Source organism: Accipiter gentilis, chromosome 14, assembly GCF_929443795.1.
Source record: "Accipiter gentilis chromosome 14, bAccGen1.1, whole genome shotgun sequence".
NCBI classification, from domain to species: Eukaryota; Metazoa; Chordata; class Aves; order Accipitriformes; family Accipitridae; genus Astur; species Astur gentilis.
In genome coordinates, this window is record NC_064893.1 from 24,939,974 (window position 1) to 24,966,576 (window position 26,603).

Sequence of the window (26,603 nt, forward strand, 5' to 3'; positions counted from 1 at the left end):
TGTACTGTATTTGCACCTGGGAATCACGAGGTGTACGTTCATAAATAGCTAGTGTGGCAGAGCAGCCCAGTGTGGTCTTACTACTGAATTGCTCTGAGATCTTGTTCATCTTTCAGTATCTCATCTGGTCCTTCTGCAGCTTGGGGAATAACATTTATCTGCTCCACTGAGGCACTGAGGTCTGTAACAGTAACTATGAACTGTTTGATAAGAGATGCTACTGAAAGACAAAGGTGTATTATTGCAAAATTTTGTGGGTTGGCAACTTAGCTAGTGGCACTGTATTGCATCCAGAGCCCATTTGGCTCTTCACAATGAAATGAGAGTGGGGGGAGAGGAAATCAGGTCAGAGTTTTTGGCAGACCTATTCAAGGTAAGCATAATCCAGCTGATTCATTATGTGCTGCAATCCTTGCTGGCAAAGACTCTGAAGTAAAGTAGCCTCCAGCCCTATTGCAACTCAACCTCTGTGTGTGGGTGTTGATGCTGCACATTAGGGAAGGGTGTCACTAGTTGATAAACTTAAGGGGGTGAGGGCTGGATAAAGGATGCAAAGGACTTCACACAAGTGTGCAAGTGCAGCCTAGGGTTCCCTGATGAGCAGCCGACTCTAAAAATATTGTTCCTGCCTCCTATGAGATAAGGAGGAAACCTTTGAGAGGACCCTTCTGATGACTAACACAATCTCTGTTTCATGAATCATTGGCATTGGGATGTCCTTGTGGCATAATCAGAGCTCTCGTTATTATACTCATTGATGATAAAACAAGTAAATCTTAATGAGTTGTGGGAAAGGAGACAATAGGGCCCTCTGCCAGGTCTCATTTACCTTGACAACACGCCTACAGCCCAAGTACAAAGATCGCTATTGTTTATCCTCAGTATTTGTGAAGGGGCCAGACAGTTCTTCTCATTTCACTCATTCTGATGGTGCTCTCTTTATCTCTGCCTTAGCATTTCTAAGGTACCTATCACTGTGGTATCTAAGCATCTCAGCTTTAGTCCAAGGTTAAATTTATGGTAAATAAACCACTTGGACAGCCTTTGAAGGTGAAAAACTGATATATAGTTAAATAGTGGTAAATTATTCAATTTACATAGTGCCTCTTCTTTGACTAAAGGACAAGCAAAGGCTTTGTTGTTCATATTGTAAACAAATCCTCTGTCTATGATTCAGACACTAAGTAACCGGGTCTGTTACCTCACTAATACAGCTAAGCCAATCTATCAAGCCAGTAACACATGCCCAGCATGAACTCAGCTTCTGCCCCAGCTGGACTGTATTTACACTATGGACTCTTGTCAGCCTAGCTGTCTTGGTCGGGGTTACAACTCATCACGCTCCTGAGCAGAAGAGCTACAGCAGCAGGATTATATAGAAAAGAAAACAGGAGAAAAATGGACCTATTCCACCCAGCAATCTGTCCCCTGTGGTACTGACAGTCAGAGCTGCTGACCTCATCGTAGCTCCTGCCCTTCTGTCGCTGGCTGTTCCTGCAAAGCCAAAAACCAGTTGTGAATGGGCCAGGAAAGCTTTTACCTGGTGCGTGCTTTGTCTACAGCTTTGTCATCTACAGCTGCTTGGGAATCTTTAATGAAAACGATTTTTGAACAGAAAAAGAGATCTCTATCAAGCTATGTTTTTGTACATATTTTTTAAAGAAGTGTTTGTTAAGAAAGGCTTCCCAGATCCCAGCTGGATTAGGAAAAGCAGCCCCTGATTAGTCAGCATTCCAGCAGCCAGGCTCTTGCCAGGGGTAGGGGAGAACCAAGATCGGCACCTAGCACTTCCTTATCCCAAATGGCTGCCAGAATCACCAGGCTACTACTTACACTGGCACGGGTGTCTTCTTTGGGTTTTGTGCAGAAAGCATGAAAAGATGTGAGTTTCAACTCAGTGTGAATACAGGAACATTCTTGAATTTCTGAGAAGTTTGTCAGGATGGCAAAACACTTCCCATTCAGATCTGGAGATAAGTGCAGATTTCAAGCAAGAAACAAAAGACAGACCCTGACATTTAGATCTCAAAGTGAATTCCTTGGGAGAGCAACAAGAGAAAAACATCTTTCTACTTGTGCTATAACTCAATCAGATCAGTTGCCGATTTATAATGCTGAGTTGGAAGAACGTTAAAAATAGTGTCTTTTTTTCCCCTCCATACTGCCAGCCACAGGGAATTGCAGCTAGGTCAGGGATTGTCTACTGTTTGCCTCTTTTAAACAACTGTTTTTGTTCTCACGTGTTCTTGCCTGGTTGGCTTTTTTTGCTACTGTCAGCTGGAGAGCTGCTACGTGACTCACCATGCAGAAAGACAACTGACAAACCTTTCCCTTACGACAGAGACAGTGTCACCTCCACAACACACCTGTGTCTGCTGGATTCACACCCTAAGTCCTCCAGTTCACACTGCTCTCCTACAGTGACTTGATGCAAGTTTTTAAGGTGACGTTTCTGCTTTTCTGATGTATAGAGGCAAGCGACAAGCAGGGAAGAATCACAAAGTTTGGCATATACAGTAAAAGCACCTCAATAATCCTACAGCAAAGGTCTCAGTAGGGCATATAGAATTGTGCTTTGGTAGAGAAGGTTGCATAATCAACCAGATGCTCTTCCATCACATGGGAACTGACCAGTCTAACATGGGAGGGGGCCTATCGCCCTGCAATTTCCTTCCTCTTTCCCTTAAGAAGTCCATCGCTAGGCCAGACTGCTTAAGGTCATTTCACAAATGGGAGGAATTTCTTCCCACCCTCTCCTTGTGCAAAGAATAATCTCAGTCACGTTCTTTTCACGTACTGAAAACACTGCTACTGATAGAAGATGCTCAAGAAGTAAGAGCTTAACAAAAGGTCTCAGTAAAGGAACAAGGCTAACATGCAGACAAATACATACTGCTTCTGCTTGCTCACTTCTCATAGAAGCAATACTCTGAATTCTCTTTTCAGTTGCATTGAAGTAAATTAAGCAGCTTGATAAGATTACATAGCTACAAAGCTTTCATAAGTGACAGGAGAATCAGATCCTTTGTGTAAGCCAGAAAAACAATTTTAGTGCTCTCCCATGGAGCAAAATGACTTCCTGGCTCCCACCTAGCTCCTTTCAGCCACAGGCAGCAAATGAACACACAGAGTTTAACGCATAGCAAGCTTTCAACTCTCTAAAAGCTTCCTTACTCACTTGTTACTTGCACAGGATTCCCTTTGAAATCAGTCACCAAAAGTCAGCGAGTTCTACCTTAGTAACAGATGAGTAATTCATAATAACGATGCTTCCGCACCTCATCTCCTTCAATACGCTGAAGGGATAGAAGCAATTTCTTACAGGAATTCCCCCCCAGGTTACTCATTTGCTACAGATCTTCAGTTTGACCTGCAGGGTGAAGAAAAGCTCCAGCTTCATCCATAACCCAGTCTGCTTTCTACCAGCTTGTGCCAGATAGACTTAATAAATAGTTTTGTGGACACTCATGTGGTCACACAGTATTTTGTACCTTCTGGAAGAAAAGTAGCATGAATTCAAATATTTTGAGGACCTCGTGCAGCTTTCCGAGAAGCTGCCAAGCCCTTGGAAAATCCAGCCATTAGCATCACAGAAAGAGCTGCAAGGCACCGGCCATTTTGACACTCAGTTACAAAAGTCTCAGAATGAGAGGGGCACTGCTTTGAAAATGTGGCCTCTAATTGCAAGCATCGAACACTGGAAATCTGGATGTGGCCTGTTTTGAAATTTGGACTATCAGTACTTAACTACACTTGTCAGCTGGGCAAGAGCCACAGAGCATTAGCAACAACAAGGCTTTTCTGGTCAAAGTAAAAAAATGTCCTGACTAAGCCAGAGTAAAAGACCAGCAAAGAACATGAGGACCCTGAAAAACACTATGAGCTAGTGAAACCACGCAAACAGCTTAAATAACACCCCAAGAGCATATAGCAAAGATCAGAACAAATCTAGGTAATTTCTACTAATGGAGGACACAGTCTTCAGCAGGATCAAATCATATCAGAGCTAATCAGATCATTTGAACTGCAATGCTGTTTGCTCCATAGGGACAGATGAGCATATCATGAAGTTCAAAACTCATCACTGCTTTCCAGGGAAAATGTCTGAACAGGTAGTGAGGATGGAATTCAGTACTCGCTTCTGAGGGAGGCTAGGATAGAGACATACCCTACAGAAAGGTTAGCTTGGTGTGTTCACAGATCGAGGCTTCATTCCTGAAGTCTTCTCGTGCCAAATAAATTCACCAGACTACCTAAAAATCCTGAGTTGAGCACATGCTAATTTGTGCATGCAGCTGTAGATACATAGTGTGTAATTGCATTTGCCATCAGGGTAATTGTGCATGCAAAATTGTGCAATAAGTATTTTGTACACATGGTCATGCTTTTAACTTTCCTTTCTCTTTTTCAAGAATTGGGCACTGTTTGAACAAATACTCAGGTAAAATAGTTAAAATTATTAAACATTATTTTGACTTGCTTTAATTACAAAGTCACAAGTGAACCACAACACTGTGCACTTAAATGACACAAAAGAGAGACACACCACATCACTGCTATGTCATTAGGATCTGTTTGTACAGTTTTTTAATTTGCCTGCAGAAAGATGCATTCCTTAGACAGAAGCTAATTTGTTACACGTTGTCTGGAATCTAAAGTCAATTAAACACGGATCATAGTTACTATGCAGTCCTTGGCAATTAACTTGCTATTTTTGAAGATTTATTTAATTTTATAGTTGGGGAAACCAAGGAATAAACCCTTCTGACAGAGAAATCACAGCTATTTCAGAAGTCAAAAACCATGTAGATCTACACTCAGATACAAAGCGGCACTGTATACTTAAAGAAAATACAGTACAAACCAGACAGATTCAGCAGATCAAATGAAGTTCAGTGTTGAATTTCTAAAATAGAAGAATTCCTAGCTCCAATAAGAAATTGCAAGACTGGACAGGGATATCATTACATGGCAAACCTGGACTCTCAACGTATGTCCTACAATCCAATGCTACGAGCATAACCACAAAGCAGGCCAGGCTAAACAGTGCAAATTGTGTAAACTCTGTTACCTGCACTGGCCCTAGATGATACCACTGCTAAAAGCGAACGTCATCAGGAAACAATATACCGTGGCACTGCATCTGTGAACACAAGATACCACTAAGTACCCACAACACGGCACTTGTCATCATACAAGAGTAACAAACACCATGAAATGCAACACTGCAGAACACAGCACCTATTAGATGTGGCCAGGACATAATATCTGGATACTGCAGTACACAGCATAGTGCAGATAATAATCAGAGTATTATTTAATAAATACACATACATCTCTATAGACACAGAGAGTATTGTCTGAAAGGAAGAACAGTTTTGCTAGGCACAGACAAGTGTTTTTCTTTGAAAATTAGATGTTGTAATATAAGATTCTTAGAGACGCTCTGAGGGCCTCTGAGACAAATGTCTGCTTGTCCAACACTAGGGAACTCCCAGTTGTTTTCAGCTCTTGGGCTGCTACTGGACCTCTGTGTTTAAGCCAACATAATTTAATAAACTGACCATAAGTGATGCAGAAAAGATACAACCTTATATTAACATCTGAGGTGTAACTGTATCCGAAGGACATGTTGCATTTAGAGCAGATTAAAGAATACCAGTGCAGCTGGAATCAAAACTGACACCTTCCACTTCTGCAAAGAGTTTGACGTAAATGCAGGTAAGATTTCAACAAAGCAAGTGAGGCAAAAACTCACTGTTGCATTAGAGAACTGTATTTATCCTGCTCCAATCAGTAGCTCAGATTTGCATAAGCTTTTTACTTGGCATTATTATTTTGCTACTGGTCTGTGGAAAATGAAACAGCACTCCTCGTTATGGAAAAGCCCCATCCACAGATGGGCAAGCACCTATATACATGCAGGAAGCACATATACAGAAAACCAGCTTCCTGCATACTCACATGTATAACACACAACTTCCACCAAACATTGACTGACAAAGTCACACATAAATGTACAGATACACCCATATTTATTCAGAGTGTATGCACACAAACATATACATCACACATGTTTATGCACGCACCTGTATAAACACACTTGCATGCAAGCTTGGACACGCAGCGATCTCGGAAACGCACATGGGTACTCACACATATGTGCTTACATGGATACGAGTACACACCCATGACTTGCTCAAGGCAGCACCACCAGCCTACGGCACAGCCAAAGAAAAAAAAAAAAGAAAAAAAGATTACAAGACCAGGAGTTGTCCCTGCAGCTGAAATGACAAGGCCTGTCCTGCGGTCCTCCCCTTCAGAGAGGGTGGATGGATATCTGTGTGTAGGCAGTCACGCTCAGTTAGACGCATATAGGAGCAACAGGCTTGAGCCCAGACAAACACACAGTCTCACTTACCCCATCACGCACTTTTCAGTGGTAACATGTACATGCCCTGCCGCCACTCCTCCCTTCTCCTAATCCTTTATTTGCACACAGCTCTTCGGATCAATGCGTTTCATTTTCCAAATAATGCATATTCACTTTTGTTTACAGCCGGGACACCGGGCTTCGAGTCAGGCTCTATAACCATCTTGGCAAAGCCAGTCCTGTCTTGTTTGTTTGTTTTTGCAGTGACTGAGTGTGTAAGGAATATGGAGGGTGTAGGCGGCTCTACATGTCCCTTCACCTCTTGTGGGTTTTGGCACATTCCTTTCATAAATACTCTCTTTCAAATGCAAGGGACAGGATGCTTTGTTTATATAACCACTGCTTTTTGCTGAGGCTCAAACCATCCCAACACATCTGTCTCCAGGAGGCTCTTTTGAAGAGGTCCATGCTTCTAAGTTACCTATGACATGGACTCTGGGTAACAGCACAGCTTGGAGAGTTTCTGGAAAAGGACCTAACCTCAGTCAGAGTGAACTTCAGAAAGACCTACTGCAAGCTGGAATGTGACAGTTTAGCACCTAATTTTCTCCAACTTTCTCTCACCTCAGCTGGCCCTGAGTCTCTGCAGATGCTTTAGGAAATGGAAGCTTCCCAGGACCAGCTCTGACTCTGCTGATTCTCACGACCAGCAGACAGTTTCTGTGAAACTGTGCTGCTCTGACTGGTGGGAGTTTATCCAAGCTGTAAGGAGGAGTAAGTAAGAATAAGGAAGGACGCGTTACACACAGAATACTGCGTTCGTTAAAAAGGCTTAGCCTACACGAAGAAGTTGAAATGCTTCAGCTAACCCCTGCAATGATACTGCTCTTCCTCTTCTCTTCTTTTCCTCCCCCAAGACATGGATATAATCCTACCCCTTACCCTGAAAGAGCAGTTTCCGATACACTTAGCTGTACGAGTTATTTTAGTATAACCATTTCACTTTGCATTTTCATACCCATACAACTATCTCTACATAAAGACTCATATCCAAACCCATAAACACTGCTGAATTAGAGCAGGTGCTCTGTGAAGAGCAGGCCTAAATTAACTTGCCATGGTAAGTTCCACTGATAAAGGCACCTTCACACTAGTGTAATGAGAGTTGTCCTTGCTTTAGCTGTGTAACTTTTAAGTTAAAGTGATACAAACAATGCCTTTTAAAATTCCTTTCCTCCCTCTTCATGTCTTCTAGGTGTTCCTTCAGCTAAAATAGTGGGCTGAACAAGCGGAAATAACAGCAGTAAATGGGCAGAGCAAGGTACCACCCTGCTGTGTCACCCACAGCAGATAGTTCTCTTATATGCTCTTGTTACAGACCTATATGCTATAAAAAGCATATATTGGTATTGTTGTGCACACATTATCATAACACAGCATTTGCTAGCATTCAGTAATTTATCATGAATGTTTCGTAATACTGAGTGGGAAGAAAAAACACGAAATAGTTCTAGGGATTTTTCTAGTACCACATTGCTAGGAAGATCTGTTTCCCATAGCTAAATTATAGACACAAAACAACCACTAACTTAACCACTTGAAGGGAAGTGAGTACATAGCTAGCCAGGCCAAGGAGATGACACCAGTAACACAGGTTGAACGTTGCCTGTCAAACACAGCAACAGACAACAAGAAAATTTTCATAGGTTTCAGTGATTGCAAAACCTAAGTCTATCCAGCATAGACTCAGGGCATTTTTGCAAACAAACAGCCTGCAGAGTTTTTGATTAAAAAAAAAAAAAAAAGAGAGAGAGAGAAAAGGGAAAACAATTATGCAATTAAAGAAAGAGTAAGACAAAACAAAAGGCCAAAATTCTAGAAAGACACATATATTTAAAGCTAAAAGCCTTTTTAGTCAATAAACATTGCTCTAACATCCATTCTGGGATTATATATATCACACACCCCTAGAATGCCTATACTCTTGTTCCTGCAGAGCTTATAGAACTTCTCAAAGGTGCATCATCTGCATTTGCAGTCAGAGACAAGGAGGCCAAAAAAAGTCAGCACGATTTGTTAAAGTTCATTCAGACACCAGTGATCAAGGAGGCAGGAATACCTAAATCTCCTGTGTCAGCTCCATTCTCTACTTATGGAGCAGCAGTGCATTTGCAGGCTAAATCATCTTTATTTGCTGCATCTTCTAAGATACACACATTTCATTTTTATTCCCCAACTCAGCAACAAGTTGGAATTCCATTCATGATCTATTACAGCCAAGTTTTCAATACCTTGGCTTGTATCTGCCATACCCAAGATTCCCAAATGGTCTGCTATCCAAATAATATGAGGACTGCTTGAAGTCCATCGTCAGATGAGTTCAGCTCATAGACTTAATCTAAAAATAAAAAGCACCAATTCTCTGTGTACACAATTCTTCACTGAGGAACAGCAGGCAAACTAAATAAGAAGTGATTTCCACTGTGTATTCATACTGTGACTGTGATACTGACAGAGCTGAAAGCAGCAGCAGCACAATTATGTGGAGTGCAGCATCTAATCTCTGCACCAATCTTTAATGTTTAAGAACTCTCCTTCTAAAACAGATATCAACAGCACATTTTACTGAAATAACTACTTGCTTACAAATAGCATACCAAGAAGTGCCTTAGGCAGAAAAAAAATAAAATATCAGTCTTTCCAGGTAGAGGAGACAGGTGGGTTAAAGTCCTTCAGAGTGTGTGATTGCTGCTTTTGCAATAACAGATTTTCCTACTGGAGTCTGCTAAACTCCTAGACCAGTTAGGGAAATTTTTCCAATTATTACTTTTTCTGAATAAAAATTTCCCAGGTCTTTATACACTTAAGACCTATTCCCACTTCCTTTATTCACACCTTAAGTGTAGCAGTATTATGTACACAAACCAGCTGAGTCACATTTGGCCTTAGTCTCTTTTGTTATCAGGACGTCCCCTACCAGTTCCAAGAGAAGGGTCCCAGAAATTAGTTAATTCCATAATCTATGAAAAAAAGTGCTAAGAAACTGTTTGATTCTAAATTCTCATTCTCAGTCTTCCCACTTTGATTGCTCCCCACTCTCCTTGTAAATGGATTGTTGACATGCACCCACGTCCACCTTCATTAATGCATTTCATTTGCAAGCCTCACACATATTCCAGCTAACCATACCTGTATAGTCTTTAAATAATATGCTTAGTGCAATAACACAATCAGATTAAAACTAATAATTGGATTGCAGAGGGTTTAGGCAACCCTGGGGTCAGTGGGAAGGGATGACAAGATTGTTGTGCCATCTGTTTCAGCTGGTCAGAGTTGCCTTGGCATGTATTCTGTTATTCTTATTGCACCTCTTTCTGGAGAGCAGGAGAGGGAGATGATCTGCTGTTTGAGTTTTCCTTTTTGCCAGGGCTGCATCTGACATAAGGGCGTTGTTTCAACTATTGTAGCTGGCATTCAGTGGAAAAGAATGAAAAGCACCTCAACTGAAAAGAAGCACCAGAGATAGTCTGCATCTTTTCTAATCCAAGTAGTTCTATAGCATCTTCTGGGTGCTGAGAACAGTCTACTGTAATTACAAACATTAACAATTACCAATTTGTAGCAACTGTAAACCTATATATAATTTTATCTTTTTTTCATAAGCACCTTTAGCTAAGTCTTATATCCCCACACAACTGTAATAGCTGAACACTTCGACTTTTGCGCTCCAGAAAAGTCTCTTGCACAATAAGTGAAACCACTTTCTTTCGTATCTGCAAAGTACAGGTACATGGTTTAAGACAAAACCCTATTTCCATCTTTCTTTCTGTGCTCATAATACTCTTGTCACATCTCTGATACAGTGACAAACATTCCAATGAGTACAAAACAGAGGAGCTATGACCACAAGAAAAAGGCTGAATTGCACAGTGAGATATTTTGATTAGTAAGCAGCTTTAAAAATCTGCTTCAACTTTGGATTCTTTAAGTCCCAACTGGTTATTTGTACTGTTGTCCCCTGCCTGTATTCTTTGACCTTCTGACATACAGTTACTGCAGTCTGTTGCATGCGTCCCCAAGCAGAAAGCAGATTGGATAGAGATTAGATAACATCATGGTGTATGGGTTGGGTACTTCGTTTTTTCTTACCAGTTTCCTGTTGATAGAATCACGCTGATAAGGAGTTTAGTTGGTAGTTGAAGTATGAAACTGCAAAAGGCTGCCTTTTAAAAGACGTGTTCCAACTGGGACGTAGATGCAGCCAAAAGATAGTTTGGTGTGTAGCTGTGCTCTGGTGCTTAGGCCCATCAATCTGAATATTACACAGGAGCAATGAGGAGGGGATCAGTGTGGGTGCACAGCACTAGGTTGAGGGTTTACAAACACGGTTAGAGAAACACTGCAGAAACAGAGGAAGCTATTTGAGATATTACTTCACTCTGGCTACATCTTACCACTCTGTTTCTGAAAGTTATTGCTCCACAGTGCTTTAAGGGAAGATGAGTTAGCACAACAGTGTGCGTTTGTCTCATCTGCTTCAGTACAAAGTCACCCAGGTTGACTCCAACTATCACAAACAGCTTAAAGTAAGGCGGCTGACTTTGCCCAAAGTTGATGTGCAGCAATGCCTCAAAGTCCTGCCAGCTGAGTTCCAGATACATGAGCTTTGGCAGCGATGTGGGAACAAACAGCTTGTGGACAGTGATGTTTCACACTTCCACAGTTCTATCTTCTATGATCGTGCACAGATCCAAGGCCTCCAAGGCCCATAATGCTCACATGAGACCCTAGCGAGAGTTGGGGTGGAATAAACCTCGGAACAAACCCACTGATCACCTACACTTCAGTTTGGAGGCTTTTTATTTTAAATATCTGACCTACTGGGTTGAAGAGCTGCTGGCTCTACAGAATCTGAAGGCCAATCTTTATCTTCTACCTGCAAGAAAAATGAAGAACTAGCCAATGCCTTTGCCGTTAGCGGTTTGTTGGCATCGCAGCATTTTTCAGTTGTAACGATGGAGGCTGTGGTTTCACATTCAGTGGCACAGGCAACCCCCGCCCTCCACACTCACCGTGCTGCTGGCACAGCTGTTTGTGCAGCTGCGCAGTCGACCAGAACAGCTGAAAAATTCCTTTCAGCTGACAGTTCAGTTTACCCCATAACCATGGAAAAAGGTGTGCTGATTCAAAACAGGGGCAGTACAAAAACTAGGACAACTAGCTGCAGGGAGAGAAGCGGTCACTGAAAAAAGTGACGTGAATTCACAGCCTGAGAAACAGAGTTTGTCCTGGAAGACCTTGATAGGAAAACTCAGCAAAGAAAGGGTCAGTCTACACACGCAGCTCCCTCTAAGGCAGAAGGGAGTTGCAGATATGAATTGGGGGCTGTGCAAGCAGCAGTACACTGTAAAGCAGATTTTCTTTGATTAGCCATGGCCTCTAATCTCTCCTGTGCCCCCCTGCAGCGAATTCCAGAGTTCAACAGCCCCCACTGGACTTTCCTGTTAAGGCTCAGATCATTAAAAGTATTTGTTTAGTAAAGGCTAAAGCACTCGGGTCCCAGTGCCTGAGAGCTCTGTGAGGTTAAATGTTGTCAACCTTTTGAATGCAAGACATATTCCACAGGGTCTCAGTGATTTACTGGTAGAGCTATATGGAAATTTTATCTCTAGACTTCACCCCAGCTCATTTCAGTAGCTAATGAAACTGCTTGGACAAAATGAGCTAGCATGGTCCCAAACATAATTCTGGGCCTGTGGCAAAGCCTCTGCCAGAGCCTGCATGCTCAGCGGAGATGCCACAAGCTGGCCTCCTCTGACACCCAAAAAGGGATCTTCAGCTGACTGAAAGCTGATGAGCTCCATGGCAATGTAGTGTTCAATTGTGTTGACCAAAACAGGTGTAACAAAGAAAAAAACCCTGACCTACCAGGCTCTCCATCAGGTAACTTTCTTAAATTTAAAATTTCACGTCTCACATGTAAATCAAGGATTTACACTGCCCTAGGACCAGGTTTCTTTATCCTAACGTTTTTTACTGATGATGATGATGTATTCCACGTGAACCAGCAAACATGGTTTGAATATTGCGAGTCTGACCCACATCAGCTTTGACTTAACACTGTTGTTTAGGGCAGAAGGTGTTCAAAGATGGGAAGGATCAGCTCCCAGAGTGATCCAGGATTCAATTTGTCTATAACTTCCAAAAGGATGAATATTTCTCACAGAACACTCCTAGTTACACCCTAAAGAATATTCTTCAACTGGCCTCATTTCAATTTTAAAAGTTACATCAGTGAGATCGCCAGGAGTTAGTGGACAAATTCACATTCCTGAAAAAAAAATGATACTTTGAATTGAAGCTGAACATGATATGGGGCAGCTGGAGAGTCTGCATACCTGCCCTCCAGGTGAAATGGCTGCCTGACCCTTGGAGGAGACAGCAGGTGGGAACCAGCAAGCAAGACTCCAGAGCTCAGAGCCCTCGGGGAAAGCTGCTCCCAAGCAGCCTGCCTTGGAGAGCTGCGGAGGGGTCAGTGTTAAAGACTGCTGAAGAGCCCAAGCCTGGCAGGCTGCCCAGGATGCTGACGATCCCAGCAGGTTATGGGAGATCCATTAGTCTGGAAGACCCAGCTTGAAATAGGCCAGTGATGGGCTGCGTAGAGCTATAGCAGTCACCCCGATTAGACCTCCAGAAGCGGACAGGTGACAGCCAAGAGATTTGAAGAGCTAGAGATGGGTTTCTGGCTTTCTGCTCTCTGTCCATCTGTCAGCAGGCTCCCCAGGAGCTGGCCAGGTGAGCTGGAAGGAAATCAAGCAGGTTTTCAAACCTGCCTGGCAGGCAGTGAAAATCCTACCTGGTTTCTGTCAATTTTGCAGAAAATGTCATACTCCCCCAAATATCCAAGCCGAGATCAGCAGGAAATGCTTTTCCTTTCCTGTGAATATTTTAGAGATTTCAAAAACTCCTGGTACCTACTTGGAAAAAATGTTGATCATTTTCACAAACTGAAAATTGAGGGAAAAAAAGGGGGGATGAGTCAATACAAAATTTTGTTTCAAAAACATTTTCTTAATTATTTTTTTCCAAGACAAAACATTCACTGAAACCAATTCTGCACCTCTGAATACTTCCATTTTAAAAATCTGACATATTCAGATGAATAAGATGTCCTGTTCAGTAACAACTGTACTCTTAGTTTGAATGTCTGCCTGCATCATTTAGCTATTACTGAGCGTACAGAGAGTTGTAAAAATCGGGGGTTTAGTTCTTAAGCCTATTTGTACCATTGTTTATGTACAATGTCTATGATATTTCCAAGCAAACAACCTTGAAAGCCTAGACCTCACAGAAGTATCAGACCCTGCAGAACATTTCGCTGGCACTTAAGACTTACTTGCCTGTAACAACCAATGCCTTACTAAGAATTTCACACTGGCTCTTACCTTGAAAAACAGCTAAGAATAATCCACGGAAGGTCTCTTTCACCCCAGTGAAGTAGGAAGGATTTGTTAGTCATGACCAGTTTCTTCCTTCTGTCACTTTGCCAGGTACCTGAAGAGAGGCTGCTCAATTCAAAATCCAACTGCAACGCAGATTAACCTTCCAGTCTCCAGCACTCCAAATCCTCCTGCCTGGCTCACTTAAATCCTAGATAAGGCAGGGGTCTAGTATTGGCAAGTGCTTACTATGAAACATGCCTCACTGAAGTTTACAGCACTTTGGCACTCCTGAAAAATCAGGTCAGAAACAGAAATTTTCATTAGATTTAAACCCAAATCCAGGTGGTTACATTTAGATAGGAAGACTGTGGTATTAAAGGAAGGTAATGTGGCCTCACAGTAAGACACGATCAACTTCCACTTTGAGTATATATTTGATGAGAGAAATTACCAAAGAAATGCCATGCTTTTGACCAAGACCTACTTTTTCACTTCCTCTCCAGCTCAGCCCTGTGAAAGACCCGAGTACAAGCTAACTTTTACCTCCCAAAAATATCACTATGTCTTTGACCTTTACAAACAAAACAACAAAACAAACCACAGAATCACAGGCCACTCTAAAACAATGCTTGGGTTTGATCCAGACATTGCTTTCTGTTTGAAAAGGGAGAGTAATATCTGCAAATGCACAAACTAGTCATGTGTGTAAATACAGAGAATCAGGCAGAGCACTGCCATCAAAACAACCACTTAGCCCAGGTATCAGAGCAGCTTGTGCCTATTACATGTGGTGGTCACCTGTACAAAACAATTAAGCAGTTAATTGTTTTTCTAAAGGACAAAAATGAGGGTGATGATGTGGTACCCAAAAAGGTGTTACTTGTTCTTCCTGGTCTCATAATTCTTCTGGTTTCTATCTGGTAACAATTTGGTATGAGAACGACCTGAGAAAGAGAACACCACAGAGCTGGTTGTTTCATTTGGGAGATGAAAAAGAATGACTTTGCTGATGTGTGCACTGAACTGGACTCTTCTATCGTATACTTTAGGGTGGGTTTTTTTGCTTTAAGCACTTAGGGAAAGAGAGGAGGAATTGTCTTCCAGAGGGCAATTCAAAAGTAATTTATTTCTTTCCATATGGGGAACCTAACCTTTAGTTCCCAAACTGGGGACATAAATTTGGGTAGTTTCACATGATCACCTCTCCTCTAGTCATCCTCTGCTGATTTTTGTACAGTTTCTATTTCTATTTATAGTTTCCTGGATGTGATGGACATCTTGTTTGACCTTCTGCATAACACAAGGCCACGGAATTTCACCCAGTTTTCACTGTAATAAGCTCATCTTGACAACAACATGGTGGCTGCTGCATAACATTAAACAGAAACATGTTCAGAAATGCACAGCTGAAGTCCCATGTGCCTGAGAAGGAACAGGCTGTATAGAAGCAAGAAATGCCCACAGGTAGTATTTAAGATGATCAAGGCAGACACAGCTTAAAGAGCCATTACACAGTCCTGTCCAACACCCACTGCAGTCCTTGGAAGTGGACACTGAAATGCGGTCATAGTAATCCTAACATCGGTTGTCGTGGGGAAGCATGAAAAGATTATCTTGATCAATAGGAATATACATACAGCACTGGGAGAGGTACACTGAACCCACTATCCAGACCGGGATAACTGTCTGTACAAACAAAAAACAAGGAAGCCTTCCAGAACAAGTGGGGCCCCAGGCATACAGAACACCTGGTAGTTTGGCATACCATTACACAGCTTAGATAAACAGTTCTAGAAGTATTCTGGGACCAGGGAGAGTATTCCCAGAATCTCATGTGACATTTAAAACGGGATCTTGTGCTCTATGTGTTTGTGTCTAGGGAGATAAAAGTCTCACTTTCAGAGGGGGAGATGGGCACACTCTTCATACTGAGTACAGCAGGCTGTCAACCCAACGGCTGATCTGTTTTACCTACAGTCGAAAGAGGTCTTGGCTGGAAGCCAGCTAAATAAGAGAGATGTTAAGTATCAAAAGATAACCATTTTAAGTCAAAAAAACCCCAAACATCTAAACCCCAAATTTAATCTGACCAAGCCAAAGTAATTTGTAGTCTATTTTATGGTGCTTTTATGATTACCATTACTGTTTAATGCTTAAAGTGTAGTAGTGGTGACAAACAGATCTGAAAACTCACTGTGCACACTAGCTACTGTGCAAATAATGATACAGTCTGGATGTCTTTCGAGTCATATTTGCTGGTACATACATGAATTGCAAAAAAAACCAGCTCAAAATTACCTCCTGAAACTTTCTTTCAAGATGCATATTAATGTCAGTGGACTTCCCAGGACTTGTGGTGCAATCAGGTGTTGGAGAGTGATTGGATTTTGAAGTGGTCAGCTTTTCAAAAGGGACAAAGTGCTCAACCATCAACAAATAAAATAAATAAGGCAAAAGCTAAGGCCAGCCTTAGACCATCCATGCCATCTGCCAGCTCACGGGGTTGAGCTGATTTCACCGCAGTGGAACTTTGCCAGGCTAAAACAAAGAAACCACAGAAATGGGCACCCGCTGCAAGGAGGCGGGGGCCATTCAAGAGCTGTTGAGTGTATACCCTCCTCCCTGGATCGCAGGCTACGTGCTCCCAGAATGCCGAGGTGTTTGAACCGCATAGTGCAAATGAAAGTACAGGGAAATGAGTTACAAGAAATCAGCATGCCATGAATAAAACTAACAAGAAACAAAAAGGCTAGAGCAGCTGATAAATGCCTCAAGTGCAAGGGGTTGATTAATACAAACAAGACCAAATCTAAGGATTTTGAAAGAGAAGCAAAAAGGATGAAAAGGAAGACAGAGTTAAGTTCCAGTTAATATTCTTGCTGTATTTAAACTAGACATTACATATTGGAGAGGGCTGAAGGAAGAGCTAAGAAGAACCTCCTTGCCCAACTTGAAAAACTGTTCCTAAGATCTCAAAATTCAGTAATATTCCAGAGAGGAATGTATTTCCTTTATAATAAGTGTTATCTAATGATTCTCATGTGAGACTGAACTCTTGTTTTCTATTCCCAGCAGCAAGTGATACTGGACAAATAACTGAGCTGAACTGTGCCTCAGTTTCTCTTTCCACAAAATGGGGGAATATCACCTTTTATAAAGCACTTACAGCTGTCTGAAGTGCAAGTTAAGCGTGTAAGTTTAAAACACAGTTACTTACATTAAATCATTCATTAAGCCTGTCTGTATGTTCCTATTTTCTCCCCACGCCGAGCTCATAGAGGAACATTCTGAAAAAATTTCATCTTGAACAGTCAATAACCAAGTTACCCATAAAGTTTGTATTTCATAAAAGATCATTCCACTTACTGCTAGTGGGAGATAGAAAGCAGAGTTTGTTGGGGAAGAACATGTTGGGTGATAAATCTCCCCTCCAAAAGTTCAGGCTTCCCTGAATTTTGGAGCTGAGAAAGAGGCCTATCATGAACCGTATCCTTTTGGGGCTGCATGCAAGATACCCATCCAAACCTAGATGGTGAGCACAGACAAATAAAACCTTTTTATACATGTTTTACTAACAGAGGGACCTGTCCACTGTCTTAGCACGTGAAAGGAATAGAGAAACCACAGAACATACTCATCAGAAAGAAGGTGAGCAGGCAAAGCCACTAGTTTTTGCATTGTCCCTTCTCCTCCCTGCAGGTACGTGGGCAAATACATTTTTTATACAGTTGGTCTGCACTGGTAAAACTCTGGGGAAAATATAGACCACATCTTGGGTTCTGAAGGTCAACATATTGAGAGCACAATGTAGCCAAGGAGAAAAAATAGGTAGGGTTTTCTTACTCTAGTTGGTATCTGGCCTCTTCTTTTTACATCAGGGACTTGAAGGGAAGGCACAATCATTTACTCAGAGTGCCTCACAAATACGGATCCTCACAGCAATAACAAAAGTGAAATATCGTCCCCTCCTCATGAGGTGGCTTCATGTCTCTGAGCAGAGCTGAGAAATTCTCTTTACTGAACATAAAGCTTGTCCTAATGGGACCTTGTCACACTTCGGTGGGACATAGTCACACTTGAATATCATGACAATGGGGGGATACATCACCTTCACACCCTTCTTTTTGCTGAATGTAGCTAGCAAGGTCTGCTGCCCATTTCTATGTGCAGGTTTGGAATGGGATGCAACTGATGCTGTTGCCTTCTCATTCTGATCCTGTGCACTTGTAATAGCCAGCCCTGCACATTGGGTTGGAGACCTAACCTTCACCAGTGCTGTTCAGAATGTATCAAAATGTTCATCTCTGAGCAGTATTCATTTCTTGACCAAGACTCCTGACTTCATTACATTCTAAAAAAGTTACACTGAAACAGTGGGTTTGGAGTTCCGCTCCCTCTGTGTTCTAGGTTAACCAGCAGTGTTCCCAGCTGTGTGCCCCAGGTAGACTGTCATCAACGACATAATCTTGTGGCCAAGGTTTTGGTGGTCTACTTCAATGAGAAGAACTGAACTCTAATTCTGCTATTGTAGTCTGCCTCCCCTGGTCTACTGGATCTGAACCAGAAAACACTTTCACCAAAAACGACCTTGGAAAAAGCATTCTTCCTTTATCCGGTCAAGAGAAAAGCTAGAAAACCAATAAAATTTTTGGAATGAACCATCACTAGGACACTTTCCAGAGGCCAAATGTGCACAGATGTTACACATCTGCACAACCCAGTCAGCCAGCCCTTCCAGCAATATCTACTTGTTGATAAAGTACTACAATTACAAAACCAGCTTAAATGATGGAGTTTGTTCTCTTTGATCAGGTTTCACTCCTTTGTTCTAGCTGGTTGTTCAGAAGTCCTCCACATATATGCATGTTTCTGTGGAATTATTTTCTATTTCACTGAAAAACTCCATTTTCCGACTGACGGAACACCTTCTTTTCTTTCTACTGCGCATTACTCCCAAAGCAGGCAGTGAGTGAACAAACGAACAATATCATTTTTTCTGGGAGGAGACCAAAGAACTAGTGCCTAGACAGTTAAAGGTTTCTACGAGCAGGACTGAAACTAGCATTATCACTGGACATCAGAACAGCAGTGATTCATGCCTCCATGCTCTAACCTAGGCCCCCCATCTCAGATGAACACGGGAATTGCCATTCTGCAACAGAATTGCATGAAGGGATGTGCTGTACCACCTATGCATCTAGCAAGTTTTCAAACAGTGGCACAGAACTGTGACCTGTGGGATATGAGGCTGACGATGGAGGATGGCAAGGCCAAGCCTGGGAATTTGCTAGAACAGGGCTTCATTTCATTCTTTCCAGAAAAGCACATGTTAATCACAGAGTGTAATATTGTACTTTAAAGGTTGGCATGATTCTCATCATAGGCAGACATGATCTTCCACATGAAGGACTTTTCCAACTTCCTACAGATTCATTCTAATTGGAAAATGGAAGATTTTATATCCTTTGCAAAATCCATCTGTTACCACTAACTCTGATAACCCTGGCCCACCTTAAGACATGCAGCCATGCCAGCATGCTTTTGGAACTCACAGAAGTCTTGTCACAGGGAGATCCAAGCTTAATTACTCATGGAGGAAGTATAACATTTTTGTGCCCCAACTTTGCAAGCTATGTTTTGTACATGTGTAGGAGTTCCTAGAGGAATTCACTGGGATAGAATAGCTTAGGCAGTTTGGAAAGCTCTGTTCTGTTTTATTCTAGTCCACAAAAGTTAGGTACATAAATTTGTTAAGTTCAGAGGCTGGGGTTGAGACCTGATGAACTATTTGAATGACAGTCTGAAAACTGTCAGTGTTCAAAGGGTAGGAACTACCTGAAAAACAAGTTAAAAAAGGCAGTATCAGAGTTTCATCCCATGTAAGAGCGGAGTTATATGTTGGCAAGGGTCTTAGGCTGGGTTTTCAATAAGGCAGCAGGGAGGAGAATGGGGGAGACTTGTACTGGTGTTCCTGCAGTAGGACAACTGGCTGGAAAGAAGCAGCTGCACAGATAAATTGGACCAGCAAACGCTCAATCTGCTAAGATGTCTGAAGCCAAGGCTGCCTGAAAGGGGGAAACTATGGCCCCACTTCAGAACAAAGAAGTGGACAGGCCTCGGGCTGGGTCATGCCTTGTGAAAATGACAACAATGTATTTTTAAGCTAAACAAAAAAAAAAAAAAAAAAAAAAGGAAAGAAAAAGGAACAAGGGAAATTCAGTCCACCCACTCAGCCATCCTTTCACACAAAATACTAACAGCATGGAGATGGGGGCAAAACATACTTATTTTTAGTGCTGCTGTTTGTTTACAAACTGCAGCTCCCCCAAATATGGGGTCACTGACATAAGACGTTACACTCAGCAAAGTGCCCATCCATGTGAAACTTGCTTCCTGTCTGGGTCCTGACGTGAGCACAAATTTCAGAGATTTGGAAAGAGTGACTGAAATTCTCTCCTTTCTCCAAAGAACCTAACCTCAGAGTCCAGAGGATCTGATAGAAATGCCCATCTAAACAGAAGTCAGCAGAACTGCAGTTCTGGATTTACTGGGACCTTCAACACAAAATGGATGGCAGAGAGCTAAGGGAAGAACGGAGGGATTAAATCCAGATGGACAATGAAACCCTACTGACACTTAAGGATGCAGAATGAAATATCTCCCCTCAAGTATCTTTTTAGTGTTCAGGTTAGACAGTCTGAAGAGGGACTCGCTGCAGAACTGAGATGGGATGGTCTTCAGTTCCAAGAACATCACGCATCCTTGGAGGGAGGAGGAGGTTCCTCAGAGAGGTGTCACAGAGGAGGCTTTGCCTGAAGTCCAGAATGATAATAATGCCATGGAGGATCCAGAAAGAAACAAGCTGAACTGTAACAGGTCCTACGCCTGAGTATTAGGGAGTAGATTACACTCAAACCAGTGCTGCCACATTTAGATGCATGAATGAATGGGAAAGAGATAAAAGGAGGGTGGCCACGGCTGTACTAACAATCAGTGCTGTGCCCAAAGAAGTGGATGTGAGCATAAGGAAAAATTATTGGACAGACCCTTACCAACACTAGAGTGTGAAGAAACAGCAGGGTGCCCTCCTCACTCTAAACTTTCCCCACTCACTGTAATGCACAGCTTCAACCAAGAAACTGAGACGCATGTGTGGCAGCATTCACCAACTCACAGGCTGTGTAGAGTTGCTCTTCCTTCTCCTTTTCATTTGCTGGAGGCCCCTGCCTTCTCTGAGAAGCCTTTTCCTTCCCTGAGTTTTTGAGTTGCTGACCTAACGGTTTCCCTTTTTTTTTTCTCCAGTGAAAATATAGCAAAGAGGAGTAGTCCAAGCCTGACTATGGGGAAGAGGGGTGGGTACATTACCAGAACCCTCTGTGAGACTCAGACAGTTCGCCCATGTCCATGATTCTCCCATGGCCACCAAGGGAATACAGAGAAGGCGGCCAGCCAATAAGGAGGGGGGTTAATGATGAAAATTGGGTTATCAGGGTCTGTGTGACTTCAGTGTCTGTTTTTGTTTGAATCTCAAAGCAAAGGGAAGGGAGAGGGAAGGACAGGGAAGACGTACTGCAGCCTGCTCCCATCTGCCAAGGAAAAAGGTTCTGCCTGGAGCAGGAGCAGGAAGAATTCCCCTAAGGATGAAGAAAACAGCTTACCTCTAGGAGATCCTAAACCGAACTAATATGTGCTCACCTCAGTGCTACTGCCTCTCAATGCTTCAGATACATAAAAGGAAGGGGGAAAAAGGCAAGGTGTGTCTGGCAAAACCGCTAGTGCTATGCCTAGCAGAATGGAACTGAGAACAGAGAACACAGGACTGCAAAGTATTCCCGCGTCACTGAGTCAGGCTCCTGCTATTACTGGTAGGCACAACATGAGCTAGCTAGCTGAAGACTAGTCCTGTGTGTCCAAGTACACTTTAGTCCCATACATGTGTTCCTCCTATACACTCATAGGAGGTCAAGTAGTGCTCAGGTACAATGACACCACTGCCTTTCTTTTGAGCCCCTCAACGCGAGTACGAAGTAGCTAACTTGCAGGGCAAGGAGGAAGGATAAGGCGGAAATGCCAGCCACGAGAGTTGGTCCAAAAAAGTTGGAAATCGCATCCAGCCCAATTTCTAATTTTAGTCACTTTCTGAGGCCATTAAAAAACACAACATACTATTCTGCTCACCAAACCACAAATTTAGTAAGTGGCTAAATCCTGAGGAGAGTATCATCCTACTCTCGTCTGTGCATACAGCAATCACATGCACACCAGGGACATCAGCTGGGCAGTGGCTTCTGTGAAGGAACAGCACTAGCCTGTGTTACTTACCACGGACTCATCCCTTCTCCTCCCTACTGCTGAAGCTTCAGAGTAGGCCATGAGTAGCAGATAACTCCTTATTTGTTTACCTTCCCTTTTGTCATCCTTCAGAACAGTGGGAAGGAGGTCACAAACTCTGTCACCCTTGCCAATAAATGGCTCTAGAGCACTAATGACCTTGAGGCCCAGCTGATCTGGATCAGGCTGGAATGAGCCAACTGGAGCAACTGGGAAATCTTATACGGCATCATCTGTCATCTTTAGCTTGGGTTTGTCCTGAGCTGAAATTATGCAAACAGCTCATGATCTGAGGCCAGTGACAGACCATTACTCACAGGCTGGCCTCTCTCAGCACTGAAGTTTGAGCTCTGCATTCATCACCTGCTTTGACAGCTCTTTTTGGTCAAATGGAGGAACACATTGCCATGTGATACTACTGTGGGCAGAATTTGACAGCACTCGTGCATTAGATGTATGTGTGAGTAGTAGAAACATCCTCAAGACATTAAGGAGAAATAAAAATATTACTGTTTTGCTGCAGTGCTTACCAAGATGTCTCAAGTTAGAGAGCTACTTCCTCTTTCATACCGGGTAGCTTCATGTTTACTACAGGGTAAAAATAAGCACACAAGGCAAACCACAGCATAGATGACACGCAGCAAGTTCACACCTTACCTTACCCCACAGTAACATATTCACGTCTCCCTACCCTTAGAAATACTTATTTTTAATAGCCCCTTAGGAATTTTTAATAATGCATTATGCCATCTAGAAGCTGTTTAAAATAGGGCGCTCCATCTCTCTGGTTTAATATGAAGAACGCCTTTATGCTCAGTGCGTTCTGACTTTTTGAAAACAATGACTACAAGGTAAGTGGTACATTACAAGTACCTTAGTCCCACCTTGCAGCAGTATTCTGTGACCCCCAAAGAACTGTGGGATTCGAGACTTTTTTTTTTTTTTTGTAGAGGCAAGAGCTACTCCTAATTAATTCTGTGTGGATGCTAATTTGGAATCCACTTTGGAAGTAAGTAAAATTAATTTGCATGACAACACTTATACCCTGGAAGAGTATCCACGCCACTGAGGAACAGCGATCCATTTAAAATTCATACATAGACTTAATCCAAATTAATGACTCCGTATAAACAAATCATTTTTACTCAGCCAGAGGGAGAAAAAAACCCAACAACATAACTTGTTTCCCAAATCATTTTCATAGGCAACTTTAAACCTCTCGAACCAGCGAGGCCTGCCACGTCTGCGTGGGCCAAGCAAGCGCAGTGCGGTCGCGACGAACTTGTTGACAACCGTTCGGGCCATTCAGTCGTGCCCTGGAGCAGCTTCTGCTGCTCCGGTCCGGGTCCGGGTCCGGGTCCCGGTCCCGGGCTCGGGCTCCTCCTGCCCGGCCCGGCCGGGCTCAGCGTGATCCGCCCCCCCTCCCCCCCCCCCCGCATCTGGACACCGCGGCCCCGGACCCCTCCATTTCGGTTTCGACCCGCAGCCGTCCCTCCCCCGCGGAGCCGGGCCAGGCCGGCGCGGCAGCACCCTCTCCTGTCGCCGCTCGGCCGCCGCAGCCGGTGGGTGCCGGAGCCCGGGCCGCCAGCAGCCCCCCTCGGCCGGCTGCGGCTCGCTCGCTCGCCCGGCGCGGCGCGGCGCGGCCCGGCCCGGCGCGGCCCGGCCCGCGGTGGCAGCAGCCGAGGGCTCGGCGGGCCCGGCGCTGGGCGCGGTGGCGGCGCTGCCGAGCCGCCCTGCCCGCCTCCGCCCGCGGCGGCCCTGCCTGCCCCGGCGGCGGCGCGCAGAGCCCCGCGCTGGCCTTTTTCGGGGATTTCCCTCGGCCCAGCTCCACTCGGCTTCTTGTAACCAGAAACACATGACGGTGAGTGGTGAGGCCGCTTACTGTTACTGCAATTAAGTCTGTTGGTAACTGGAGCTGCATCACCTAATTAGAGCAGCACGAAAAGCAACGAACTCCCTGCAACGCGACGCCTTGGGGCTCGGCCCTGCTGCCAGAAAACACGCCGCCTTTGCACCCACCCGCAGCCGGACCCCAGCCCTCCCTCCCCGCCAGCCGGCCAGGCCGGGGGGGGCCGCGGAGGGGAAAGCGGAGGGGGTGCGGGCTGCCCTCCTCCCGCTCCCGGGAGAAGGAGCGGAGCGGAGCCTGTGCCCGTCGGCCGGCGGCGGCAAGGGCAGAGCGGCTGCGGGGGGGGGGGGGGGGCGCTCGCTCCGGCCCTCCTCTAGGAGGCACCCCGCAGGCGGTGGGCTCGCCGGCGCGGACATGCATGTGGTGCGGCGGTGCTGCGCCCGAATCTCGACGTGGCAGAGCCGGCGGAATGGAGGAGTACGTGTACGCGCCCAGAGGCGCAGGTCGTCTCTCCCGGCCGTGCGTGCGGCCCCTCCGGCTGCACTCCCGCAGCCGCACCGGCGACTGGCGCGGTGCCCATCCACGCAGGATGGCAGCCCTCCTTACTCACCGGAAAACACGAGTCACACATGGGTTCTGGGGCTTTTTGCACTTGCAGGCTGGCGTCCCCTCCCCCTCCAGACGTGGGAATCTGATGGTACTTGTGCTTTCACTTTTGCATTCGACTGACCTACATTGTAAGCGGTCGCTTGGAATCGCGTTGCTTTCCCAGCTGATTTTGAGCTCAGACATTCAAAAACAAAACAGTGTCTTAATACTTCTAATGTCCCTGCTGATGCCGCATGCGCGCCATCGTTCAGGCAATCCCTTTTACAGAAACCTGCTGCGCTCGTTACACTGATCCTTGACATCAGTTCTGGCTCAGAGCCTGATCGTGATGAGAAAAAATACTGTGTGTTCGCAAGCATTCGCATTATCACAAGGAAAGCAGGGTGAGGAACAGTTAAATCCAAAATACGCTCAAACACAAAGTGAATGGGTTAAGGCACCTTCCAATACTGCACATTCTACGGGCACCGGATCGCCAGTCTCGGATGTTCGCAGAAGTACGTGGAAGTATGTTCATATAATCAGCTCACCTTGAGTCTCCACAATGGTTAAGTTATAATGAATAGTGAGCGAGGTAGTAATAAATTGAACAAGTAGCTTGTTTCAGTCTGTAACTGCCGTAGCTTGGAGCGCTGCGGCATTCCAGTGAAACTCCAGCACAATCTAGGAAGCAGAAAAGGAAATGCATCCGTTCAGCTGTGTATTGCTCAGATCTGGCAATGCTTAACAGGAAATGGGAAGAAGATCCTTAATTTTCAAGCAGTGTTTCCCAAAACCATTTGAAAATATACTGAGTCTTGGAGTGCTGGCAAATTTACATAGCAATTCTGCAGCGGTAGAGCTTCAAAGGCCTCTCTGTGTGAGTAAGCCTCACATTTGCATGCGCAAACAGCACTAACGCATAGGAAACACAGGCCCAAGTTTTCAGAACTGTATGCGTGCTTTTATGCAGCCGGTATGCACATAAAATTACTGTAATTGTACTTCCATATTAAAGGTATGTACCAACCCTTTTAATTTGTATAGAGATCGCTGTTTAATTACCTGCACTATGCTATAATCTAACTTCAAGAAAAATTGTGCTATAACAGTATATACAGGCATCTAAACACATATGTGTATACTGCTTGTAAATATGAGTATTAGCTGATGTTCACTGTATCCAAAGAAAGTAAAGAAGTCTAGGGCCTGCATAGTACTGCATACAAAAATTAAAATAGATTAGTACCCAAATGGAGCCTGGTTTTACAAGATATTTATTGTAGGGAGAGTTATGTGCACTGTGCCACTCAACATCTTTACTTTTTTTTTTTTTTTGATGGTGAAATTAGAGCTGAAGTAGAGGACACCATTTTTCTTAGCTGGGAAAACATCTCTTGAATTCTGCACGATAATTTTTACCTGCAATCATACACACTCATATTAAGAAGATAATTACTGAGGTTTGTACAGAAAACAAAGGACATTTCTGTACTTTTCTGTGAGTCCATAGCAGCTCCATGATCATACAGAAACCCAGTAACTGTAGATGTTACGCTTGGTAAGGCTGAAATGAGAAGATCACTTATTTCAAGAGATGACACTGATCCACCTAAACCACACTGTGGAAAGAATCCCTTATTTTAAGCCCTGCAATTGATGTTTGTGCATCCAAATATTAAACAATCACTTCTTCTTTATAATCTTTTGTCCTTCTCATCTGAAGTGCTCACAAACATTAAAGGTGTTTCACACTACCTCGGCAAAGTCATCATGGACAATATTATTAGCCCATTCTCAGCACAGAGAGATAGGAATAGACTCCTGCTCTTGCAATACAGTTCCCAGGCTGCAGCTCCTCTCTTAATGATCTTTGTTGGCTATTTAGGAATTGAAGGGCAAGGCTGCTTTTCCAGAACTAGTTATACAGTTCCCACTTCTGAAACAGAAGAAAAAATGTATTTTCCGTACTGGTCGGCAATGAACCATAGCATGTCCGATATCCTGCCTCCTGCTGTAACCC

At 43.8% G+C, this 26,603-nt stretch overlaps 1 long non-coding RNA gene across 1 annotated transcript in view; it reads right to left on the minus strand.

Moving 5' to 3' along the window:
* Positions 1 to 25,226, minus strand: part of LOC126045464 (uncharacterized) — a 46,918-nt gene extending 21,692 nt beyond the window's left edge. Inside the window, exon 1 of the long non-coding RNA XR_007508096.1 lies at positions 24,603 to 25,226. This is a non-coding gene — a long non-coding RNA (uncharacterized LOC126045464). The remainder of the gene's footprint in view (positions 1 to 24,602) is intronic.
* Between the last annotated feature and the right edge of the window lie 1,377 nt (positions 25,227 to 26,603).